This window comes from Lactuca sativa, chromosome 2 (assembly GCF_002870075.4).
Source record: "Lactuca sativa cultivar Salinas chromosome 2, Lsat_Salinas_v11, whole genome shotgun sequence".
Classification (NCBI taxonomy): Eukaryota; Viridiplantae; Streptophyta; class Magnoliopsida; order Asterales; family Asteraceae; genus Lactuca; species Lactuca sativa.
In genome coordinates this window covers 188,378,123-188,392,011 of record NC_056624.2, presented here as the reverse complement: position 1 = coordinate 188,392,011, position 13,889 = coordinate 188,378,123, and positions in this window count along the sequence as shown.

The window sequence follows — 13,889 nt, the reverse complement described above, 5'->3', positions numbered from 1 at the left end:
ACTGATCATGTTGGCGCCTTCCCGCGATCCTCACTAATACCTGGAACACATAACACAAAACACTGTAAGCACGAAGTTTAGTGAGTTCCCCAAAATACCACACATAACACATACTAGCCACTCGAGGCTATAACTCTGCGGGCCCTAACTCTGTGGACCCTCTGTTCCTAGCTCTGTGAACCTTCCGGTTCTAACTCTGATATACACACGTCATAAATCACATAGAAATAATGCAGTGCAACACATCACATAAATAACATACAATAACTTTGTCACATAACTCTAATTACCACTCAAGGTGTAACATCCCAACAATACGAGCCAAAAATTTCATTTTTAAAGCATATACTTTGCAAAACATTAGAAACAAAACATTCACCGATCATATCATTTCATAAAAGATGTCGCGTGTCTGGAAACCATTTTATAAAACATAATAATGTCAGAGTGCAAATCCACAGGAAGATCTCATAGTGCGGAATACAAAGCATGTATGCGATGTGCCGCTATCGCGCCAGCTCCTTCCCCTTCGAAGAAGAGGTACCTGAAACCAAAACTGTAAACCGTAAGCACGAAGCTTAGTGAGTTCCCCCACTGTACCACATACCATATAACCACATAACATACATATATTGTCAGGCATAACTGGGTGCCCGGCCTACCCCTTCAGTCCTCTCGACCGGATACTGACTAGCATATCTGGGTGTTGGCCTCCCCTTCGATCCTCTCGACCGGATGCTGACTAGCATATCTGGGTGCTGGTCTCCCCTTCGGTCCTCTCGACCGGATGTTGGGGACTATTTCACCCCTACTACTACCACATAACACATATCACATAATCTATCTAGCATGGTTGGGCATGACCGCCCCTTCGGCCCTATCGACCGGTAATCTGGGGACTATCTCCCCTACTGTCACTAGCACATAGCATCATATCATACTAGCACATAAACACATCACAAGTAGTAACAACCATAGATGAATATCACAGAGACAATCATCTATCATACCACCCCTACTGGTGGGCCGGCATTGTGGCCGTAGACTCACTGCTACTGGAAGGTAACTCACCTCAAAATAGTTGCTGATTTGCGTGGGAACTGACTGCCTTCTACTGCTGCTGCCCCGAAAATCCTCCGACTATAATTCCTACAAAACACTTAGTCAAATATTGCTAACCGACCTCAGGGTAAAATGACCATCTACCCTTAACCAAGCCAAGAGTCAAAGTCAAAGTCAACTTCCAGTTGACCCGACTCGCCGAGTTGGCTCGCCAACTCGTTGAGTCCCTATCCATTCGATTGACCATAATCATGTCTCTACTCGTCGAGTTAAGCGTTGAATCGACGAGTTTTCCTTCTAAACTGATGTCCAATAGTCATTCATCCTACTCGCTGAGTTGTATGAACAACTCGTCGAGTTCATCTTCATCCGAAGAACATTCTATGCTGAGACTCGCCGAGTTGTATGAACAACTCACCGAGTCTGTTCTTGAGACAAGAAGATTGCCTTGGACTTGCCGAGTCAGGGCATTGACTCGCCGAGTTCCTCCATGAGTGAGTCTGGCTTCCGACTCACTGAGTCACCCTCCCCATGACTCACGACCCACTCAGCAAACACGAAAAGGGGGAAAACTCGGGGACTCGTGACTCGACTCGCCGAGTCTCTCACATGCAATAATTATATACTCGATTTTGCTTGCATCCAGCTCATGCCATACATAGATCTGAGTTCTTAGGGCTTGATTAACACGTAAAGTTTCCAACTTTACGTGTTAATAAACACCAATGAAGGTTTTAGGGCTCAAAATGCACTAAAAGAGTAGATCTAGGGCTTTCATGCAATATGGCTCCATAAAGGCAGAAGATCCGACCTCCTGGAGCTCAATCATGCCTAGATCTAAAGGTTAATCAACTTATCACAAACCCTAATTCATAATCAAGCTTGGAAATGGCTCAAGAAGGACTTTAATGGAGCTCTAAGGGACTCTTAGCATGAAAACCGAAGGAAACTGAGTTATACCTCACAGAATCTCTAAAATAACACCAAGATGTCTGGCCTCCTTCTTCTTGTCTTGATCTACTCTCCTTTTTCTCTCAAAATCTTCAAGAAATCACACCAAAGTACTTCAATCTCACAAATAACGAGGTTAGGACGATATAGGGAGCTCTGAGGGTGAAGGGGCGAGCTTGGGGGCGCATATGATGGTTTAAATAGGGTGCAAACCCTTGGAATTAGGGTTTCATCAGACATCGGGGACTCGCCGAGTCGCCAACTTTAACGTGTTCCATATCCCGGCTCTACTCGGCGAGTCGGGCCTACAACTCGCCGAGTCCAAGGCTAAAAATGCAAAATACTTAGATAAAATTTTCATACCAGGAACCAGGTGCTACAAATCTCCCCCACTTATTTTAAACTTCGTCCTCGAAGTCTGCTGCTCGATCCTGAAACAGCTCGGGGTAATGCTCCATCATTTCTTCCACCGGCTCCCAAGTCCACTCCGAACCCTTCCGGTGCTGCCATTGCACCTTCACTAATTCCACCCTCTTGTTCCTCGGATCCTTCAACTTCCGGTCGAGGATTGTGACTGGGCGCTCAATGTAATTCAGACTTTCATCAACCTGGATATCCTCTACGGCACCACCACTGAATCATCCACTAGGCGTGCACTTCCGCAGCTGGGAGACATGGAAGGTGCTGTGGATCTGACTGAGTTCGGCTGGCAGATCCAGCCTATATGCCACCTTGCCCACCCGGGCTACAACCCTGAACGGACCAATGTATCTCGGACCCAACTTGCCCCGCTTTCTGAATCGAATAACGCCCTTCCAAGGCGACACTTTCAGGAGAACCATATCCCCGACCTGGAACTCCAGGTTTGATCGACGCTTGTCGACGTAACTTTTCTGCCGACTCTGCGTAGTCTGAAGCCTGCTTCGAACCTGTTGGATTCTCTCGGTCGTCTTGAGCACCACCTCTGTGCTCCCCATGACCCTCTGGCCAACTTCACCCCAACATATCGGGGTCCTGCACCTCCGTCCGTACAACATCTCGAATGGAGGACAGTCAATACTTGCGTGGTAGTTGTTTTTGTACGACAACTCAACCAAGGGAAGATAGTTATCCCAGCTACCACCGAAGTCTAGCACACACGCCCGCAGCATATCCTCCAAAGTCTGGATGGTCCGCTCGCTCTGACCATCCGTCTGCGGGTGAAAGGCGGTGCTAAAATGCAAACGAGTGCCGAACTCGTCATGAAACTTCCTCCAAAACCTGGAAGTGAAATGCACATCCTATCTGAAATCACTGACACCGGCACCCCGTGCCGCGCTACTATCTCCCTGATATAGATATCGGCCAACTTTTCGGCCGAGATACTCTCCTGGATCGGAATAAAATGGGCGCTCTTGGTCAATCGATCCACGACGACCCAAATCGAATCTACTCCACGCGCAGTCCTGGGAAGCTTTGTGATAAAATCCATCGTAATATCTTCCCATTTCCACAACGGGATATCCAATGGTCGCATGTTGCTGTGCGGTCTCTGATGCTCGGCCTTGACCTTCCTGCAGGTCAAACATCGCTCGATGTACCAAGCCATATCCCGCTTAATGCAGGGCCACCAATAGTCTAGACGAAGATCCGTATATATCTTCGTCGCCCCTGGATGAATAGAGAATCGGGATTTGTGCGCCTCCTCTATCAAGATCTGGCGCACGCCTCCGTGATACGGCACCCACACCCTACGGTGTAGTGTCAATAATCATCGGCTATCATAATCGAAGGAGGTGACTTGACCCACTATTCGCTCGCTCTTCCGATGTTTCTCCTTCATAGCCTCCTGCTGAGCTTCCCGAATCTGCTCTAACAGTGGAGTCACCACCGTCATCCTCATACACACATCCCTAATCGGTGCCGCCTTACGGCTAAGCGCATCGGCCACCACATTGGCCTTCCTCGGGTGATAAAAGATCTCACAATGATAATCCTTCACCACGTCCAACCACCGACACTGCCTCATGTTCAGATTCGGCTGATCCATGAGGTACCTCAAACTCTTGTGGTCTGTGTAAATGGTATATCGAACCCCGTAGAGGTAATGCTGCCAAATCTTGAGGGCGAAGACCACCTCCCCCAACTCTAAATCATGTGTCGGGTAGTTCGCCTCGTGAGGCTTCAGCTACCTCGAGGCATAAGCAATGACATGCCCCCTCTGCATCAATATTGCGCCTAAGCCTGAGATAGACGCATCACAGTATACCACAAAATCCTTTACGCCCTCGAGCAGGGCTAAGATTGGCGCCTCGCAAAATCTCCGCCTCAGAATTTCGAACGTTGCCTGCTGCTCAGGCCCCCATCGAAAGACCACGACTTTCCTAGTCAACCGGGTCAGGGGTACGACTATCTTGGAGAAATCCTGAATGAATCTCCGATAGTAGCCTGCTAATCCTAGGAAACTCCGAATCTCGGATGGAGACTTCGGAACCTCCCATCTCATCACGGCCTCCACCTTGGACGGGTCTACTGAAATCCCGTTCTGGTTGACGAGGTGGCCAAGAAACTGCACCTCGCACAACCAAAACTCACATTTGGAGAACTTGGTGTACAAGCTCTCCCTGCTTAAGGTCTCCAAAACCTCTCTCAGATGCTCCTCGTGCTCCTCCTGCGTCTTGGAATAAACCAAGATGTCATCAATGAAAACTATCACAGAACGATCCATCATCGGTCTTCGCACGCGGTTCATGAGGTCCATGAACTCGGCAGGAGCATTGGTGAGCCCAAACGGCATCACCATGAACTCATAATGGCCATAACGCGTCCGAAACGCGGTCTTCTACACATCCACCTCTCTGACCCTCATCTGATGATAACCTGAACGCAAGTCGATCTTGGAGAACCAAGATGCTCTCTGCAACTGATCAAAGAGGTCATCAATCCTCGGGAGTGGGTAACGGTTCTTCACCGTTACCTTATTCAGCTCCCGGTAATCTATACACATCCGATGCGACCCGTACTTCTTCTTTACAAACAAGATCAGGGCTCCCCAGGGTGAACTGCTCGGTCGAATAAATCTCTTGTCCAGCAGCTCCTGCAGTTGCGTAGACAACTCCTGCATCTCGGGATGAGCCAACCTATAGGGTGCCTTGGCTATCGGAGCCGCACCAGGAACTAGGTCGATCCTGAACTCTACCTGACGCTCCGGAGGTATCCCAGGAAGCTCCTCCGGGAACACATCAGCGTAGTCTTACACCACTGGAACCTCGCTCATCGTCGCCTTACCCGTCTCCCGAGTGTCCATAACGTACGCGACATATCTCGAGCAACCCTGCTGAAGGTAGCGCCTAGCCCTTGCTGCTGAACATACTGTGGGTCCACGCTGTGGGCTCTCGTCGTGGATCACCAACTCTCCCCCACTCGGGGTCCTGATCTGCACTAGTTGTTGTGCGCAATCTATCACTGCCCCTTTAGGGCTCAACCAATCCATGCCTAAAATCACTTTGTTCCCATGCAACGGAATGGGAACCAAACCCACCAAGTAGCGCTCCTCAAATAACCTCAGGACACAATCTCTGAGCACCGATGAGGCCCACACCGATCGATCATCGGCAATCTCGACTTCTAAAGGGCAATCCAACATGCCTGAGGACTCGGTAAACTTCTTGCTAAGCGCAAGAGAAACAAACGATCGGGTGGCACCCGAGTCAAACAACACCTGAACAGGGATACCGTTCACATGGAACGATCCTAACGCATATACACAGAGCACATATCAATATCATAACATCATAAAAATAAAATAGAGGGAAAGAATCATACCTGTCACCACATCAGGTGCGGCGCGTGCCTCCTCAGTAGTCAGCTGAAATTCCCGGCTCCTCACCACTGGAGCCTCTGCCTTGACCTGCCAGCCATCAATAATCTGCATGGTAGCTGGAGTTGGCGCCTTTACTGGCGCTGATGCTGACAACTGGGGGCAATTGGCCTTCTTGTGGCCCCTCTGGTTGCAGTGGAAACACAACAACTCAGACGTCTGTATCACAGGTGCAAGGGCGGTATAATCCCTGATGAAGTGCCCTAACTTGTCGCACTTGTAGCAGCCTGACGATCCCAACTTGCACGCTCCCTCGTGCGTCTTGCCGTATTTCCTGCAGCGGCCCCGCCCCTGTTGGCCTTTCGGCCCCGCATCTGGTCCCTTGGGCTTCTTCCCCAAAGCCCCAGTAACATGCCCCTCTTCTGCCTTCCTCTTCCGGATGTGCTCCAGATTTATCTCCCTATCCCTTTCCCTGGCAATCATAGAGTCCAAGGTAGGGCAAGCTGAAAAACTGACATGCTCCCGAATATCAGCTCGTAGCATGTCATGATAGCGGGTCCTCCTCATATCCTCGTCACCCACGTACTGGGGCACCAGCAACGCCCTCTCCTGGAACTTGACGGTGATCTCCGCCACAGTCTCCATCGTCTGTCTCATATCTAGGAACTCACTGTCCAGCTGCTGAAGCTCGACAGCCGGTGCAAACTCTGCCCTGAACCTGGTCACGAAGTCCGACCAGGTCATAGCCTCGACAGCCGAGGCTCCCAACGATTCACCAACGGACTCCCACCAATCCCTAGCTCGATCTCTCAAACATCCCGCTGCAAATCTCACCTTCGACCCCTCAGGGCAGAAGCTAGTCAACTGTGCAGATTCAATGTTTGTAATCCATCGCCTGGCAGCTATGGGTTCCTTCGCCCCGTGAAAATCCAGCGCACCACCGCCCCTGAAGTCCTTAAATGACATTGTGCGAGATCCCGACTGGCCAGATGCCATGTCGCTCCTGAATGGCCGGAGGCGATCCTCCATCAACTCAACTATCCCTTCCTTGATCGACCCGAAGATAATGGGGGTCGACTCAAGGATGCCTCTGGTGATCTCTGACGCGATGAACTCGCGTAGCCCCTCATCCACTGGCTCGGAACCTGATCCCGAACCTGATCCTCTTCTAAACTACCAACTGCTGGCCTCGAGCGTAGTACCACCATTCTGAAATACGTAAATAATAATCATTAGCGATACTGACACCTATGGAGGGATCACACCTACTACAAGTTTCCTGGTCTTATCTTCGCCTTCCTCGGTTCGGGTACATATCCTCTGCTTTCAGTAGTACGGGCCCATACTATCTTCCACATCTATCCGTACCTTCTTCAAGGACTGCCTTGACTCCACCAGATCCTTTTCACAACTGCTGATCACTGCTATACTCATCCTAGGCTTGCCCTAGGGAAATCTCTAACTCCACCCTACCTGGTCCTCAACTGCTGAAGGCCTCCTTGTAATGCCAATTAGCCATTACCTGAATACCATCACATGCGGTGAGGCTCAGATAACCCTTCGAGTAACAGACTCGGCTCTACGACGGTTAGACTCGGACAAGAGCTGCGCCATAGGGCCAAATCCAGCACTCTAAGATTATTCAACCCTGATCACATGTGACGTGACGTATTCACCTAATGTCTAACTCCCATCACTCAGGGTCCCTCGAAGCACAATGCAAACAACTTTCAGACAAAAGGAAACAATGTCAAGCAAATCCGTCCTCATAGGGAGAAACTGAACTAGCATACAATGCTAAACTCATACTATCAGGCATAACCTAGATAGGCTATCCTACTCTTGTCTACTCAATTCTAGCATGTAGTTTTTCATACACTAAAGCACATAAGGCATCACTCCTAGATCCTTAGTCCTATTCTAGCATGCTGAGCTAATGAAATTGATAAACATAACATAAGCTTGTATGGGTACTTTGGGGAATACTTACTTGAGCTAGGTCGGTCGTGCACATCACACACTTTGTTCTTTCTTAAAACTTTTTACTTAGCCTTTTAGAGAACATTTTCTTTTTCAAAATCTTTTAATCCCTCGATTTGAGTTCAAACACCCCCTGAAGGTGTGTCCGAATCCCTCAAACCAGGGCTCTAATACCAACTTATAACATCCCAAAAATACGAGCCAAAAATTTCATTTTTAAAACATATACTTTGCAAAACATTAGAAATAAAACATTCACCGATCATATCATTTCATAAAAGATGTCGCGTGTCTGGAAACCATTTTATAAAACATAATAATGTCAGAGTACAAATCCCTAGGAAGATCTCATAGTGCGGAATACAAAGCATGTATGTGATGTGCCGCTACCGCGCCAGCTCCTTCCCCTTCGAAGAAGAGGTACCTGAAACCAAAACTGTAAACCGTAAGCACGAAGCTTAGTGAGTTCCCCCACTGTACCACATACCATATAACCACATAACATACATATATTGTCAGGTATAACTGGGTGCCCGACCTACCCCTTCGGTCCTCTCGACCGGATACTGACTAGCATATTTGGGTGTTGGCCTCCCCTTCGGTCCTCTCGACCGGATGTTGACTAGCATATCTGGGTGCTGGTCTCCCCTTCGGTCCTCTCGACCGGATTTTGGGGACTATTTCACCCCCTACTACTACCACATAACACATATCACATAATATATCTAGCATGGCTGGGCATGACCGCCCCTTCGGCCCTATCGACCGATAATCTGGGGACTATCTCCCCCTACTGTCACTAGCACATAGCATCATATCATACTAGCACATAAACACATCACAGGTAGTAACAACCATAGATGAACATCATAGAGACAATCATCTATCATACCACCCCTACTGGTGGGTCGGCATTGTGGCCGTAGACCCACCGCTACTGGAAGGTAACTCACCTCAAAATAGATGTTGATCTGCGTGGGAACTGACTGCCTTTTGCTGTTGCTGCTGCCCCGGAAATCCTCCAGCTATAATTCCCACAAAACACTTAGTCAAATACTGCTAACCGACCTCAGGGTAAAATGACCATCTACCCCTAACCAAGCCAAAATCAAAGTCAAAGTCAACTTCCAGTTGACCCGACTCGCCGAGTTGGCTCGCCAACTCGTCGAGTCCCTATCCATTCGATTGACCATAATCCTGTCTCTACTCGTCGAGTTAAGCGTTGACTCGATGAGTTTTCCTTCTAAACTAATGTCCAATAGTCCTTCATCCTACTCGCCGAGTTGTATGAACAACTCGTCGAGTTCGTCTTCATCCGAAGAACATTCTATGCTGAGACTCACCGAGTTGTATGAACAACTCGCCGAGTCTGTTCTTGAGGCAAGAAGATTGCCTTGGACTCGCCGGGTCAGGGCATTGACTCGCCGAGTTCCTCCATGAGTGAGTCTGGCTTCCGACTCACTGAGTCACCCCCCCATGACTCACGACCCTCTCAGCAAACACGAAAAGGGGGAAAACTCTGGGACTCGCGACTCGACTCACCGAGTCCAATGAACAACTCACCGAGTCTCTCACATGCAATAATTATATACTCGATTTTGCTTGCATCCAACTCATGCCATACATAGATCTGAGTTCTTAGGGCTTGATTAGCTCGTAAAGTTTCTAACTTTACGTGTAAATAAGCACCAATGAAGGTTTTAGGGCTCAAAATGCACTAAAAGAGTAGATCTAGGGCTTTCATGCAATATGTCTCCATAAAGGCAGAAGATCCGACTTCCTGGAGCTCAATCATGCCTAGATCTAAAGGTTAATCAACTTATCACAAACCCTAATTCATAATCAAGCTTGGAAATGGCTCAAGAAGGACTTTAATGGAGCTCTAAGGGACTCTTAGCATGAAAACAGAAGGAAACTGAGTTATACCTCACGGAATTTCTGAAATAACACCAAGATGTCTGGCCTCGCCGAGTCGCCAATTTAAACGTGTTCCATATCCCGGCTCTACTCGGCGAGTCGGGCCTACAACTCGCCGAGTCCAAGGCTAAAAATGCAAAATACTTAGATAAATTTTTCATACCAGGAACTAGGTGCTACACAAGGTAAAGTATAGTGAGAAGACTCACCTCGGATGTCTCGATAATATCTCGCTCGCGTAACACTGATCTAGCCTCTTCCTAAACACATAAACGATAATCCCAATTAATAACGGCTCTCCAGGCTAGACTAAATCGTCACACGTCCTCTAAGAAGGCTAAAAGACCATTTTACCCTTCAAACAGTTCACAAGTCCAATTGTTGACCATACCCTAAAAGTCAACAAAAGTCAACGGTCAACTCTTTGACCAGACTCGCCGAGTGCACAATTGTGACTCGGCGAGTTCAGTCATGAACTCAAGTCCTCAAAATCCCCAATGACTCACCGAGTCACTTCCCCAATTCAGCGAGTCAACAACTGTGTGATTCATGGGGGAAAACTATCCCACCCGCTGAGTCTGTTCTTGGACTCGGCGAGTTCATGCCATGCTCAAACTCAAATGACCTCCTGAGGTCAGATCCGTTCCTCTAACCCATAGATCTGGCCTCCTTAAGGAAGATAAACACGTAAAGTTTGGATCTTGATGCCCAATCAAAGACCTAATGGCTCTATTTCAAGAAATGGCCTCAATATGCCACCTTAAGCTCATATCTCCCAATGACACCCATAAAGATCAAAGAGTTAAGGTCTCTGGACCTCTTTGGATCCAGATCCAAAGTCTCAACACAAGAAGGGACCAATTGTTTCACAATCAGTACTCCAAAGGGGCTAGAAACCCTAACTCTCAAAGATTAACACAGAAACTGAAGAAGGATTGAATATGTACCTCAATATGAAGTCTCTAGGCTCTGAAATCCGCAAAATAGCACCCTCTTCAGTTCCCTTTTGCCTCGGTCACCTTCTTCTTGCAAAAACACCCACACAAGGATCAAAAATGGCCTCTTCTTCCTCACAAACGCTCTAGATCTCTTAGGGTTTCGCTCAGGGGTCTGGTAGCCTCAAATGGTGGCTATAAGCCCCTTTAAATAGGTCCCAAACCCCGAGAATTAGGGTTTCATTAAACAGCGCGGACTCGCCGAGTCCGGTCATTAACCCAGATAGAATTCACGATCCTACTCGGCGAGTCTAAGCGTCAACTCACCGAGTCCCTCCAAAATCTCCAAAATAAATGAATAAATAATGTACCTGGGAATCCGGATGTTACAATATATATATATATATATATATATATATATATATATATATATATATATATATAATAAACAAACCAACAAGACAGTCACGAATCCTTCCTTCACCATATCTTGGTTTCTATCTGAAGACAACTTAATTGATTAAGCTCTAAACATGTAAAGTTCTTTAATTAAACCTCTTAGAAAGCATCCTTGCTTCATAAGGGACCATAAAAATCATTACTCTATGGACATGCACGTCCAATGCATTCCATTCACTTGTATAGGTTAAAATGGGAGAAATGGGGTCATAACCCCATGCATGAATTCAAAACCTCATAATAATCCAGATCTAAAGCACCTAACCGTTTTGGGACCTCAAGGATCAATAAAGTTGTAAACTTTATTGAATATGTAACATCCATTTTGTGAGGTATCATTTTCTTGGCAATTTTGGTTAAGTGTTGATTTCTTTTAGACGAAAAAGGCTTTGTACGATGGGCATAATGTGGGTATGTGTTACGTACTCACCTGATTTATACATGGGGGAAACACCTTTATATGTTGGGCATACGATGTTGTTAGGTGCATAAATTGCACCTTTTCATAAGCTAATTTCATGTTTATTTATAGCATTGCATTGCATTTTTAGTGTAATATTCATTCATTTTGCATTTAAGGACATTATCAAGGATCTATCGATATTTCACCATTTTTTGTGGATGTTTCAGGGTGATTTGAAGTTTGAAGCATGCTTAGGATGGTCAAGGGAAGCTCTCGGTGAAATTTCAGAACTTTCGGAGCTAAATTGAAGAAATGAAGAAAATTGGAGATTGGCTATCTTACAGTTCATTACACGGTCCGCGCTTTGGCAAGGCATACGTTACGCGGCCGCGCTTTGGAAGTATTTCAGCACATCAGAGTCATTACACGGTCGTGTAATGGCATGGCATACGTTACACGGGTTGTGTAACGTGATCTGATCAAAATTTGAATTCTTAACTTCCGATTTATCATGTTCTTTTGGCATATTCAAACATAACGTCGACTTGAAACTTCAAGGGGAGATTTTGGGGAGTTTATATCATCATCTAACACTTTGTAAACACTTTAATTTGCTTTTTGTAAGTTGATTTGAAGATCATACTTGTTAGATTTGTAGTTAACTTAGACATGTGTGGCTAATTTCTCAATCATTTATGATTCTGGATTCCTAAGTGTTTGTTGTTAAGTTGTAATTTGCACTTGATTTTATGTTTATCATCTAGTAATCTTTGATTTGATCTTAATTATATGTTTAATTGGTTCTCTTTTCACTTGATCAATGAATTAGGGTTCTTATCAGTCTAGTTAATCAAATTACGAAATTTGTATATGTTTTATGATTTGATGTTAGTAACATGCACTTAATTGGTTGTAATTAGATCAAAAATTAGTGTAATCAAAGATTAGATGTTCATATTCCCGAACTTATGAGGAATGTTGGATATTGTTGCAAGATCTTAATGTCATTTATTATTTGATGCAAGAGCATATTTTAATTGAATCAATTAGATGAAGCTTTATTTAAAGAACATGTTTTGAATAAAACACTTTTGTCAACTTGGGTATTAGAGCTTGTTAATACCTAAATTACCAACCTAGATTGAACATGAATCACCGTCATATTACATCCTACAACATAATGCATGTATAGGAATCCGAATCGGAAATGTATTTCTTTTATTGATTTTTAGTATTAATCTTATTTACTTATGAAGTTTAATTCTAGTTCAAACATAACCCACCCCCACTTTAATATTATTTCTATGATGTGTGAGAATATGGCTAAATAAGAAGTCCCGTATCCCTGTGGATCGATCCTGCTTATTCTATACTATCTTTAGTGTAAGAAGTAGCAGTGATTTGAGTTTTATTGTTATTATTTTATTCCATTATTTGTTGGTTTGACAGCCAAACAAATTGGCGCCGTTGCCGAGGATACGGTAGTACTAATTGTTTATGCCAAGATCTTTTCGCACAGGTACACCTTTACCAGTTGATTTAGAGATAGATAAATCTGCAAAACAAAGAAGGAAGCAAGCCAAACTTTTAAAGAAACAACAATCCGGAGCTTCTTCATCAAATCCATCAACCACATCTTCTCCAACATCTAAAAGTATCACCTCACCATCTTCACCTACTCCTACCATGGCAGACAACCATGGAGGAAACCAAAATCCTCCAAACCCACCACCTGAACAAACCTTTAGACATTGGGCTACTCAAGATGTCACCCAACAACCTTTGTGTATAAATTACCCTGCAACAATCAACTTTGAACTCAAGTCTGGACTCATCCATTTGTTACCCTCATTCCGTGGTCTTGAGAATGAAGACCCACATAAGTTCCTTAAGGAATTTCATGTTGTCTGTGTGGGTATGAAGCCACATGAAGTCACAGAAGATCAAATCAAATTAAGGGCATTCCCCTTTGCATTACAAGATTCAGCTAAGGAATGGTTGCATGACTTACCACCGGGGTCAGTCACAACATGGAATGAACTTGCAAGGATGTTTTTGGACAAATATTTTCTAGAGATGAGAGCTTCGGCCTTACGCAGGGAAATCATTGGTATCAAGCAACAAAAGAGAGAAGTTTTGCATTCTTATTGGGAACGGTTCAAGAAGTTGTGTTCAATATGTCCAAAACATGGGATTTTAGAGTATCATTTGTTGCAATATTTTTGTGAGGGAATGTCATCTTGGGATAGGAGATTACTCAATGCATCAAGTGGTGGATCCATAGCTGATAAAACTCCAACAGAAATAAGAGCTCTTATCAAAAACATAGCAGAAGAGTCCAAGCATACAACTCAAGAAGAAGAATGGTACAGTGATGCACCAA